Source organism: Oncorhynchus gorbuscha, linkage group LG06 (assembly GCF_021184085.1).
Source record: "Oncorhynchus gorbuscha isolate QuinsamMale2020 ecotype Even-year linkage group LG06, OgorEven_v1.0, whole genome shotgun sequence".
Classification (NCBI taxonomy): Eukaryota; Metazoa; Chordata; class Actinopteri; order Salmoniformes; family Salmonidae; genus Oncorhynchus; species Oncorhynchus gorbuscha.
The window spans coordinates 84960687-84971897 of record NC_060178.1 but is presented as its reverse complement, the minus strand read 5'-3'; the positions used below and the strand labels follow the sequence as shown (position 1 = coordinate 84971897).

Below are 11211 nucleotides of genomic sequence, written 5' to 3'. Positions count from 1 at the left end.
TGTCTCTCTCTCTCTACCTGTGTCTCAGAAGACTCTGTGTCCCCTCCTCTGTGTGTGTGTGTGTGTGTGTGTGTGTGTGTGTGTGTGTGTGCTGTTCCAAACAATACACCGCATCTGCTCAATGTCCCCACTGCCAGAACACTGGGATTCCTCTCTCTCTCTCTCTCTCTCTCTCTCTCTCTCTCTCTCTCTCTCTCTCTCTCTCTCTCTCTCTCTCTCTCTCTCTCTCTCTCTCTCTCCCCCTCTCTCTCACTCTGTCTCTCTCCCCTCTCTCTCACTCTGTCTCTCTCTCACTCTGTCTCTCTCTGTCTCCCTCTCTCTCTATCCCTCTCTCTGTCTCACTCTCTCTCTCTCTCTCTCCCTCTCTCTCACTCTGTTTCACTCTCTCTCTTTGTCTCCCTCTCTCTCACTCTGTCTCTCTCTGTCTCACTCTCTCTCTCTCTGTCTCCCTCTCTCTCACTCTCTCTCTCTGTCTCCCTCTCTCTCACTCTGTCTCTCTCTGTCTCCCTCTCGCTCACTCTGTCTCTCTCTGTCTCACTCTCTCTGTCTCTCTCTCTCTCTCTCTCCTCTCTCTGTCTCCCTCTCTCTGTCTCCCTCTCTCTCACTCTGTCTCTCTCCCTCTCTCGCTCCCTGTCTCTCTCTCTCTCTCTCTCTCTCTCTCTCTCTCTCTCTCTCTCTCTCTCTCTCTCTCTCTCTCTCTCTCTCTCTCTCTGTCTCTCTGTGTCTGTGTCTGTCTCTGTCTGTCTCCCTATGTGTTCCAGGACAGAGTGTATTATTTTTCTACTCTTTCTTTCCCTCTGGTGGGTCTGTTCCTAGTTCTCCATCTCTCTTTCTATGTCTCTGTCATTGACAGTTCTGTGCCTTACCTACAGCTCTCGTACTTCACCTCCAGTCTATCCATTTCTATTTCCTTCTCTTTTTGTGCCAGTACCATGTGTAAAGTGTATCACCTAACCCACTGTTTTTATTCAGTATATCCCTTTCTCTATCTCTTTCCCACTCTCTTTCTGTCTGTGCCAACTCATTGTGTCTTGCCTCCACCACACTACAGTCTCAAACACTGCTACAGTCACACCACACATAGAGGTCTATTATAACAGACATGAAAGTAATATAAAATAAAAATACAGTCATTATAATCCTTCCTTCCCTCCTTCCCTCCCTTTCTGTAGTGGCAGGTTTTCCCTACCCTAGTACAGGAGCGACGGTAGCCTATCGCGGAGCTCATTTCAGAGGAAGGGGGCGGGCCGTCTACAACACATTCCGCGCCGCGCCCCCACCCCCACCCATTCCTGCCTATGGAGCGTGAGTACACACAAATGTACACACACTCAGTGACAGGTGAACAGGGCGTGGAAAACAAAAAGCCGTCTTCTAATAGAGTGGAAAATTGCTCTTTGATTCCAGAATGGCCAAATTTGTCTATCTTTTTTTATGTGTCATTCTGTGAATGGGAATGCTATGACCTGCACAGTCCACTGGAGAGGCATTAGTTCCCCGCCTGATGATGTGTGTGTGTGTGTGTGTGTGTGTGTGTGTGTGTGTGTGTGTGTGTGTGTGTGTGTGTGTGTGTGTGTGTGTGTGTGTGTGTGTGTGTGTGTGTGTGTGTGTGTGTGTGTGTGTGTGTGTGTGTGTGTGTGTGTGTGTGTGTGTGTGTGTGTGAGTGCTTGCGCAGACTCTCCAATAGGGCTAGGGGACTGGACCATGGGCTACATCCCAAATGGCAGCCTACTCCCTATATAGAGCTCATATGGCTGAAAAGTAGTGCACTATATAGGGACTAGGGTGTCATTTGAGACATTGCCATAGTGTGCTACAGCTTACTGTCTGTCTCTCTGTTCCATCTCCAGTGTTGTTTACCAGGACGGCTTCTATGGTGCAGAAATATACGTAAGTGATTCTACTTATTTCCACTCTTTCCCTCCTTCTGTTTCTGTCTTTCTCCTCATCTCCTTCTTGTTGTGTTGATAGGGCCCTTTCCTTATCTGCCAAGCCGCCTGACTGGTGAATTTAAACCCTTCTGGGCATCGAGTGATGTAAAGTACTTAAGTAAAATTACTTTAAAGTACTACTTAAGTAGTTTTTTGGGGTATCTGTACTTTACTTTAGTTTTATATTTTGGACAACTTTCACTTCACTATATTTCTAAAGAAAATAATGTACCTTTTTCTCCATACATTTTCCCTGACACCCACAAGTACTTGTTACATTTTGAATGCTTAGCAGGACAAGAAAATGGTCCAAATCCCACACTTATTAAGAGAACATCCCTGGTCATCCCTTCTGCCTCTGATCTGGTGGACTCACTAAACACAAATGCTTTGTTTGTAAATGATGTCTGATTCTTTGGAGAAGTGTTTGTGTATGTTTGTCTGTGTGTGTGTCTGTGTGTGTGTGTGTGTGTGTGTGTGTGTGTGTGTGTGTGTGTGTGTGTGTGTGTGTGTGTGTGTGTGTGTGTGTGTGTGTGTGTGTGTGTGTGTGTGTGTGTGTGTGTGTGTGTGTGTGTGTGTGTGTGTGTGTGTGTGTGTTTGCATGTAAGCCAGTGTCTGAGTTTGTTTGCTAGTATGACTGCAGTTCAACAGTATTGCAGTTGATGTTCCTGTAATTGGAACACGGGCTGTTGAATGGTCAATTAGCCTGTATGTCAGGTGTCATGTCAGCTTGTACAGGTAATATGAATGGGCCCCGGGCTGTGGCTCTAAGTCATCAAATACACACACACACCACACACACACAAATGCACATGCTCACACACAGACACACATTGTCCCCTCTCCATTGTTGAACACAGAAACAGCTCCCTCTGGCTCTGCTCCATAAGCCTCTCGCCCGCCCCACACATTAATTACACCCTCGTTAATCACCACGGCGATACACACACACACACACATATATATACACACACACACACAAACATGGCCCATCCCTCTCCATTCATTCACAATAATTGCTGCACTGGCATTTTTTTCTCCCTCTCTCTCATAAATGTATTTGCAGTATTGTAGCACTACGCTGATTGTTGTGTTAGAGGGTTTATTAATGGAAGAAAATGACACCTTATTCAGTCAATGACGGTTATTTTGTGTACATCCCTATTGGCACACAATTCCGCATGTAGTGCACTACTTTTGACCAGGGTCCTATTGGTCCTGGTCAGCAGTAGTGCACCGCATTACATAGGGAACAAGGTGCCATTTGGCACGCAACCTCTGTGTATTATCAGTAACGGCGTGTTTTCTTCCTGTCTTCTTCACAGGGAGGTTATGCAGCATACAGATACGCCCAGCCAGCAGCCACGGCTGCAACCACATACAGTGACAGGTAACACACACACTGCCCCACTAACCTCAAACCTCCAGCCACTTACTTTCCAGAGGGCCACGCCTCCGCTCTCAGTCTACCCAGGCACGGAGCTCTACTCCCTGGGTTGTGGGCCGTGGTGGGGTGGGTGTTGTTAGTGATTCACCCGGACCCTTGTGTTGTTAGATTCAGCCACTGACCCTCCAGGGCGATCCAGCCGCCAGTCTCAGTCAACCCAGGCTCGGAGCTCTCCTCCATGGGTTGGGAGGGTTGTGTGAGGGCGTTTGGGAGAACTAGTCTAGGGGAGATTGAGCGTGTCAGAACTGATAAAGGACGGTGGCATCGGGAGCCTGTAGGCCACAGATAATGTTAGATTTATCAGACAACGCAGGGGAATTATGAACAGAGGAGCAGAGCAGGTGAAGGGCTGGCTGTATCTCTCTCTCTGCTAGAGTTATTTCATTCTCTCCTTCTAATCGCCCTCTCTTTTTTCTCTCTTGCTCTGTCAATCATTTATTTCTCTATTTTTCTCCCTCTGACTGATCTCTTTTTTGCTGCCTGTATGTTTTTCTGTGTCATCCTCTCATCTCTCTTTCTGTTCTCTCTCTTCTTATTTTCTTTCTCTTCTTTTTTAAGCTCTTGTGATTTAAAGTGAGTCAGTCAGTTCACTGAGGGGTGGAGTGTTATTTATTGTTGGCTAAGAGGGCTTAGAGGCAGTGGATCAGTGTGGAACTGAGAGAATTGTTGCCTCTGCTTCCCCAGGGAGCTCTTTCACACAAACACATAGCCATGTCCTGTCTGCTTAAGTCTCCACAGCCAATCAGCTGCTATGTTCTTGAGTGGTGCATGTCAACAGAAAGGACATGACAGCTGGCATAGTGGCAACCTCTTTACTACGCTCTAAAATGCTGGGTTAAAAACAACCCAATTTGTGTTCTTTAGTAACTCAGCGCTGGGTAAATACTCGCCCGCTGGGTTGCGTGAATAACCCAACAATTTGGGTTGTTGGGAGTACCCAAGCATGGATACACTTAACCATCAGTTGGGTATTTTTTGCTCTCATGCTGGGTTGAACTCTGGGTATTTTTAAAAAATGTAATCCTTAGCTTATTAGGGGTGTGGCTTTCAACTAGATCTAATTGGCCCGTAAGAGTAAATGTAATTCCTGTTCATTATCTTAAGTTTACATACTGCAAATGTTTCTGTAATATTATAATTTATTACAAATTATAGCTCTCTTTATTATAAATTATAATGAGGTAAACCACCTTATTGTGCCCAAACAATAGGATTTCAATAGGTGTTAAGGGAACTAGGGTTCCCGAGTGGCACAGCGGTACAGACCCAGGTTCGATCCTGGGCTGTATCAATACATGCCATGATCAGGAGTCCCTTCAGGCGGCACACAATTGGCCAAGTGTTGTCCGACTTAGGGGAGGGTTTGGCCGGGGGGGGGGGGGACTTTACAAGTAGGCAGTCACTGTAAATAAGAATTTGTTCTTAACTGACTTGCCTAGTTAAATAAATCAAATACACTTCTGTAAGCATCATTGAATTTAAAGAAATGTCAATGTTCAACCTTAACATATGGAAACTATACAACAGAACAGATGAACAAGAATGACATTTACTCTAATAGGTGGTCAAAAATAATCTGAATGCCACGCCCCTACTAAACTACAACTCCAGTCTTCTGATCTGACCCGCTGGATCATATGTCAATAACCCAGCACCAATAACCCAGCACCAATAACCCAGCACCAATAACCCAGCATCAATAACCCAGCACCAATAACCCAGCACCAATAACCCAGCATCAATAACCCAGCACCAATAACCCAGCACCAATAACCCAGCACCAATTACCCAGCATCAATAACCCAGCACCAATAACCCAGCACCAATAACCCAGCACCAATAACCCAGCATCAATAACCCAGCACCAAAAACCCAGCATCAATAACCCAGCATCAATAACCCAGCATCAATAACCCAGCATCAATAACCCAGCACCAATAACCCAGCACCAATAACCCAGCACCAATAACCCAGCATCAATAACCCAGCACCAATAACCCAGCACCAATAACCCAGCACCAATAACCCAGCACCAATAACCCAGCACCAATAACCCAGCACCAATAACCCAGCATCAATAACCCAGCACCAATAACCCAGCACCAATAACCCAGCACCAATTACCCAGCATCAATAACCCAGCACCAATAACCCAGCACCAATAACCAAGCACCAATAACCCAGCTTCAATAACCCAGCATCAATAACCCAGCATCAATAACACAGCACTAATAACCCAGCACCAATAACCCAGCACCAATAACCCAGCTTCAATAACCCAGCATCAATAACCCAGCACCAACAACCCAGCATCAATAACCCAGCACCAATAACCCAGCATCAATAACCAAGCACCAAAAACCCAGCATCAATAACCCAGCATCAATAACCCAGCACCAATAACCCAGCACCAATAACCCAGCACCAATAACCCAGCTTCAATAACCCAGCATCAATAACCCAGCACCAACAACCCAGCATCAATAACCCAGCACCAATAACCCAGCATCAATAACCCAGCACCAAAAACCCAGCATCAATAACCCAGCATCAATAACCCAGCACCAATAACCCAGCACCAACAACCCAGCATCAATAAGCCAGCACCAATAACCCAGCACCAATAACCCAGCACCAATAACCTAGCTTCAATAACCCAGCATCAATAACCCAGCACCAACAACCCAGCACCAATAACCCAGCATCAATAACCCAGCACCAAAAACCCAGCATCAATAACCCAGCATCAATAACCCAGCACCAATAACCCAGCACCAACAACCCAGCATCAATAACCCAGCACCAATAACCCAGCATCAATAACCCAGCACCAATAACCCAGCACCAATAACCCAGCATCAATAACCCAGCACCAATAACCCAGCATCAATAACCCAGCACCAATAACCCAGCATCAATAACCCAGCACCAACAACCCAGCACCAATAACCCAGCATCAATAACCCAGCACCAATAACCCAGCACCAATAACCCAGCACCAATAACCCAGCACCAATAACCCAGCATCAATAACCCACCAATAACCCAGCACCAATAACCCAGCACCAATAACCCAGCATCAATAACCCAGCATCAATAACCCAGCACCAATAACCCAGCACCAATAACCCAGCACCAATATCCCAGCACCAATAACCCAGCATCAATAACCCAGCACCAATAACCCAGCATCAATAACCCAGCATCAATAACCCAGCACCAATAACCCAGCACCAATAACCCAGCACCAATAACCCAGCACCAATAACCCAGCATCAATAACCCAGCATCAATAACCCAGCACCAATAACCCAGCACCAATAACCCAGCACCAATAACCCAGCACCAATAACCCAGCATCAATAACCCAGCACCAACAACCCAGCACCAATAACCCAGCACCAATAACCCAGCATCAATAACCCAGCACCAATAACCCAGCACCAATAACCCAGCACCAATAACCCAGCACCAATTACCCAGCATCAATAACCCAGCACCAATAACCCAGCACCAATAACCCAGCATCAATAACCCAGCATCAATAACCCAGCACCAATAACCCAGCATCAATAACCCAGCACCAATAACCCAGCACCAATAACCCAGCACCAATAACCCAGCATCAATAACCCAGCATCAATAACCCAGCACCAATAACCCAGCATCAATAACCCAGCACCAATAACCCAGCATCAATAACCCAGCATCAATAACCCAGCACCAATAACCCAGCATCAATAACCCAGCACCAATAACCCAGCATCAATAACCCAGCACCAATAACCCAGCATCAATAACCCAGCACCAATAACCCAGCATCAATAACCCAGCATCAATAACCCAGCACCAATAACCCAGTAGTTTTTAAAGGAAACAACCCAACTAAGTGACCCAATGCCTGCAACCCAGCAGTTGGGTCAACCAAACAACCAATGTTTTTTTAGAGTGTAGTAACAGGGCGTGGATTTCTTTTCATCTATTTCCACCCCTCCTTCTTCATCCATCCATCTATTCACATCTCTTCCCCTGCATATTGACCACCTACCTTTCTTCCTCCCTTTCATCTACCTCTCCTTTCTTTCATCTCTTCTCTGCACTTCTTTGCAACAATGTCATGCTCCCAACATTTCATTTTCCCACCATGCCATCATTACCTCCCTGCACCTCTGCTCCATCCCTCCTATCTGCCATCCCTCTTTTCTCCTCTTCTCTCTGATAGGCCAACCCCTACAGGGCCTTATCTTTGCCCTCCAGACCTCCACTGGCATCTCTCATTTTTGGAGGAGAGCAAACAAACAAGGGACTAGAGAGAGGGATGTAGAGGAGAGGAATAAATAAAGTGGTTGACGCGGCCCGGCTTGTCCCGTCTCAGAGAAAGAGAGAGGGATAGAGATATGAAAGGAGGGAGGGAGGGAGGTAGGGATGGTGGGATTAGTTCCGAGCTAGTGCTGGTGAATAGACAGGGAATAAGCCTTCAGAGACAGGAGCTGAGAACAGCAAAAGGGCAGGGATGACCCTAGACCAGACGGTCTATTTCTCTCTCTTTTTTTCTTTCTAGTCACTCTCTCTTGCTTCCATTTTCTTTCTATCAACCTCACTCTATCTCTTCCTCTCTATTGGACCCTGTATTTGTTTATTTCTCTGCCAATATCCCCCTCTTTCTGCTATCTTTCTGCTTCATATACTCTGTCCTCTAGTCTCGGGTCAAATTTTTCTACATCTATCACCCTTTTTTACTTTTCATCTCCCTCTATCCCTCTTTCTTCCTCAGACATAACTCCTTTTCTCTGTCTCCTCCCTCTGTCTATCTAACTGGTTTTACATTCATTACTACCCTCTATCCCTCCTCCCCATCCCTCCCTCCCTCCCATCCCTCACTCCCATCCCTCTTCCCATCCCTCCCTCCCTCCCTCCCTCCCTCTATCCCTCCTCCCATCCCTCCCTTCCTCCCTCTTCTCACCCCTCCCTCCCTTCACCCCTCCCTCCAACCCTCCCTCCCTCCACCCACCCCTCCCTCCCTCCCTCCCTCTATCCCTCCTCCCATCCCTCCCTTCCTCCCTCTTCTCACCCCTCCCTCCCTTCATCCCTCCCTCCTTCCCTCCCTCCCTCCTTCCCACCCTCCCTCCCTCCCATCCCTCCCTCTATCCCTCCTCCCATCCCTCCCTTCCTCCCTCTTCTCACCCCTCCCTCCCTCCACCCCTCCCTCCACCCCTCCCTCCCTCCCTCCACCCATCCTTCTATCCCTCCTCCCCTCCCTCCCATCGCTCCCTCCCTCCCTCCACCCATCCCTCCCTCCCTCCCTCCCTCCACCCATCCTTCTATCCCTCCTCCCTCCCTCCCATCGCTCCCTCCCTCCCTCCACCCATCCTTCTATCCCTCCTCCCTCCCTCCCTCCACCCCTCCCTCCACCCGTCCCTCCCTCCCTCCACCCATCCTTCTATCCCTCCTCCCCTCCCTCCCATCGCTCCCTCCCTCCACCCCTCCCTCCCTCCCTCCACCCATCCTTCTATCCCTCCTCCCCTCCCTCCCTTCACCCATCCCTCCCTCCATCCATTCCTCCCTCCCTCCATCAGAAGATAAAACACTCCCTCCTCTTTCTCATAAATTGAAACGGGTAAAACAAATCATTGCAATCCCACACTCTCACCTTTACGACGTACATTTATAGCGAGACATCGATTGCATTTCCATCCCATAGGGCTGTCTGTAACGTGACTGAGAGGGGAAATGATTATAGATCTAGTCTCCGGACCCCAGTTAAAATCGACGACCCAGAGCGTTAGTGTCTCATTGTGGACCGGTTTGACACTACTTATCTGTTACGGACGTTATTCAATCAAACCGGAAGTGCAGATGATTCCTATTTGAGGTTAGGTCCGTTAGGAGAAACAATTCCCAATACTGAATTTGAATGAATATCTGATTTTGTCTAACACGATAAATGTTATGTAATTGTAATTATGTAATTATAATTGTAATTATGTAATTAAGCTAAGACACGTTGTAAGACAAGGGTGTGGTCTCTCTCTCTCCTCTCTCCTCTCTCCCATACAGTTACGGGAGAGTCTATGCAACAGCAGACCCATATCACCACACGATTGGTCCTGCGGCCACGTACAGTGTGGGTACTATGGTGAGTCCTCTGTCCCCTTCTGCTACTTTGACCACTGCTTACTAGAAAGTATTCATATGTAACACTAAGGCGTCATCCAGAATGGCACCCTATTCCATATTGGCCCTGATCAAAAGTAGTGCACTCTATAGAGGATAGGGTGCCATTTGAGATGCAGACTAGTAGTCCGAACGCTATAGAAAGTGTTTGGGTTCTTTTAAAGATACATGATATAACTACAATGTATGATAAATGTAATATATTCATTATGTGCAGATTCATATAAATTAAAATAGAATGGACACTTGTGAGGAGAATTGAATTGTGATTTTTCAATGTGAGATTTAACTTGTTGCCACTTCAGTAAATGAACCAGACACATTGTTGTCTTATTCTCTAACCCCTTTCAATTTTAATTGGCCTAAATCTCAATGCTTAAAATTGAAATGAGACCTGTACATGCTCCACTATCAGTGGAGTCTCCCAAATTTCCACAGGAAGAAATAGTCAATTGGTTAATGTTTGTTTTTAGCTAGCTTTTGCAGCTAACATCAAAGATGAAAAAATATATTGCAGATAAAAAATAGAGGCCCCCCCCTCAAAAAAAGAGAAAATAAAATAAAAAAAACATTTGTTTTCATTCCCGGTTGTGGATAAGGACTTCCTCCAAAAATGAACGACCATTAAGTGCATGCAGTAGTGTGCCATGAGAGATTCAAGGAAGAAAGAAGAAATATATAAAGAGAGAAGAAAAATGACACCCAGTTCCCCTTAGCTCTGTTGGAGAAGCTGATTGGATGAGAGGTCTTGCCTGAGACAGATGTGCAGGGTGTTGTGTGCAGACACGCGCGTGATGCCGGAAAGCGCACCCCCCCCACCCACCCCACCCCCCGTTCCTTCCCCCTTCTCCCTTACCGGGCGACCCCCCCCCCTCGTGCAGCTGCTAGCTAAAAGCTTTCATTAATTATTCGACTCATTTTTTTCCTATTCATTTACTTAATTAAAACTGTGGCCTGTGTTTTTTTATTCCCTTATTCCTTTTCTTCTCTTTTTTCTCAAAATGTTCCTCCCTTTTTCCTAACTATACGTACACTGCAGATGTTTTACCACCATCACGCCCAAACAAACCAAACTGTTATCCATACACTACCACAGTAAAAATCACAGAATGTTAGGAGAAAGATGGATAGGCTGAATGGGAATAGAAGAGGGTGGGGTACAGTATCAATCTGGGCCAAACACTAAGGCAGAACAACAAGTGACAAGATGGCTAAATGCCATCTTGTAGAATCACTGAACAAGAACAAACATTTACTAAAAGAGAGAGCGAGACTGAGAAGGAGAGAAATATTTAATCATATCTAATGATGTTTGATGAGTAGTTCCTGGGTTAAGAGTCTTGTTAATGAGGTCCAGGGAGGTTAGAGCAGAGCTAGCTGCTTCCCTCTGCAGTTGGGCTGGAGAAGATATGAGAGGAGAAGATAGGAGAGGCAGATAATCATCTATGTCACTTTTAATGAGGGGCTCTGGGCAGCGGGACAGATTTAGGCAACCATGTCTGTACTAGGATACTTGTATAACCTGCTTGGGGGCAGAGAGAGGGGTAGAGGGGTGGAGGAGGGTAGGCAAGGAGGCAGGGGGCAGAGAGAGGGGTAGCGGTAGAGGAGCGGGAGAGGGGTAGAGGAGGGGAGGCAAGGAGGCAGGGGGCAGAGAGAGGG

General features: G+C 46.7%; 1 pseudogene; it reads left to right on the top strand.

Moving 5' to 3' along the window:
- LOC124038463 overlaps positions 1-11211 on the top strand; it is a 961073-nt pseudogene that overhangs the window by 931526 nt on the left and 18336 nt on the right.